The sequence below is a fragment of the Bison bison genome, unplaced genomic scaffold (assembly GCF_000754665.1).
Source record: "Bison bison bison isolate TAMUID 2011002044 unplaced genomic scaffold, Bison_UMD1.0 scf7180017845683, whole genome shotgun sequence".
Taxonomy (NCBI): Eukaryota; Metazoa; Chordata; class Mammalia; order Artiodactyla; family Bovidae; genus Bison; species Bison bison.
Genome location: NW_011476256.1, coordinates 114,035 through 116,379, shown reverse-complemented (window position 1 = coordinate 116,379; position 2,345 = coordinate 114,035).

Below are 2,345 nucleotides of genomic sequence, written 5' to 3'. Positions count from 1 at the left end.
ACATGCGCAGGGTCACTACGCTCGGACCCGGCGCCCTATCCCCGGGGGAAGCCGCAGGTGGGCGGGGACCGAAGACTCCGAGACCCTCCACGGGGTTTCCCAGTCCACCCTCCAGCGATTAAGACGCCCCTGAGCCCAGCCCGCTCCCCCTCCTCCGGATCCTGGCAGGACCCCTTGTTTTCCCCAAATTCCTCCCGGCGTCTGGGTGGGTCCCCCAAAATACACCCTTTCCAGGCTTCCAAACTGTCCCCGAACCGAACACCCACCAATGAGAGAAGCACCCCGACAGAACTGGGGTGGGGGCGAGGTCCGAGCGGGGGTCGGGAGGAAGGGGCGAGCTGGGAGCCTGTCCCTGAGAGAAGTGGGAGGGGTGAGCAGGTCAGAGGGACCGGCTGGCCAGGTGGGAGGGGACCTCTGAGGAAGATCGTACGGGCACTTCATTTTAAATGCGTTCATTCTAGAAGCATCTCGCCAACATTTTACTGCTGGTCTCCGGCTTCAGAGCTCTAGGTCCGCCCGCGGAATTGTTTACAATACAGACCTCAGACCCCTCCCTTGGACTGGGTGGGGAGGAGATCCCAGTGAGCAGTGCTTCTAAGAGGCGTTGCAGGCGGGCTGCGGGACGCACTGCGGCCGCACTGTGTGCAGGGGAGCACTGTGCAGGGAGTCAGCGGAGGGGGGCAGCCGGAAACCCCCTAGGAGAGTGAAGGGGGCCAGCTGGGGGCTGGGCTGGGCAGCAGGGAGAGCCAGGTGGCCAGGTCAGACCTTCTGCTGCCCCCTTACACATGCCAGGGGCAGCATCGGTGGATGCCCTACCCCTAAGTCCCCAGGGACCGGTTTCAGTGAGCGGCCCCAGCGCCCTGAGGGTGTTGATTCATGTTCAGGGCGGCCAGTGGGCTGCTAGGGATTCTTCTAGAAGACCAGGCTGGCTCTCCAGTTCAGCCCCACTGCTTCAGACCTGTCTCCTTCAGTGCTAGCCCCCAGGTGGGCTAGCAGAGACAGCTGGGCTTTGAGCCCTGGGTTCTGGGCAAGTCACCCCATCACTGGGATGTGAAATGCGAGTGACATCACTTTGCAGAGTGATCCTTTCCCACTCAACCCCAGGCCTTGGGCACAGCCCTGAAACACAGCAGGCCTATTGCTTTCGTCTGGGTCTTGGTGCCTGTAGGGCGTCCAGCTCCTTGGCTGGCCTCGCTTTGTTCATTGGACAAACTAGAGCTGGTGGCCAGGCCTGAGCGGAGATACAGGTGTTTCCTGCTCAGAGCTTCTGGCCAGGCCTGGGTGGGACTGAGACACGAAAAGTTCAGAAAGGAGTCCTCTGGGGTCCGTCAGACAGACAGGGGGTCCCCTGAAGCCTGTACCCTGCTCACTCTGCCCCATGCACGCCGAGAGCTCCTGGCAGCCAGTGAGTGCTCCCTAGAGATCGGCCCCACGCTCTCTGTCCATGATAGCTCTGAGTGGGTGCTGGCTGGCCCCAGGGCTCAGGCTGCCGGGTGCAGCAAGTCTGTGGCTGTACAGGCAGCCCAGGGGTTCCCAGGGGACAGAGAGGGCTTCTGAGCTCCCAGGAAAAGCCTCTGCACCCGGACACCACTGCTGCCTCCCTCCTGGGCACAGGCTGAGATGGGAGCAGGGAGGGGCCCGCCTGGACCTGGGATTCAGGACGAGCCAAGAGCTTAGCGCCTGGATGCCAGAGCCTGGGAGGCCGTGACTCTATCCCGGGCTGCCTGCTGGCTGGGTTGACCCTGGGCTTCATGAGCCTGGGGTCTCGGTTTCCTGGTCTAGGTGCGGGGAGCAGAGTGTCACTTCCTATCCAGGGCTGGTCTGAGGAGGGGGCCCCCCTTGCCTTGAACACTCTCGTCTCACCAAGAAAGCCTCCCACCCTGCAGCTCAGGCTACTTGGCTCCTGCGTCATCTTTGTCTCCGGGACTGTGAGCCCTGGAGCCCCCGTCACACGTAGACACAGCTGGCGGTTACCCTGGCAACAGCTCAAGCAGTGGCTGCTCCCTCGCTTTGGGGGGCTGTTGGGGAAGCAGCGTCTTCCAGTCAGCTAGAGAGGAAAAGGGGACCCTTGACACCCAGCCCCCAGGGACCTCACAGCTCTCTGGGCTGCCGAGCCCGCAGCAAGGGTAGGGGCTCCCTGGGGCAAGCACCAACTGGCGTGAAGGGGGCCCAGAGCTGCTGGAGGCCGAGGCACCCCTCCTCCTGTCCCAGCTCTCGGGTCTGGCCGGATGGGTTCCCCTGGCCCTGCAGCTCCAGGATTGGAGGATCAGGGACTGAGATGAGGAGCTGAGAGCTGGCGGGGGTCACATACCAGCGATGGCAGCCCAGGCACCACCCCCCCAGAG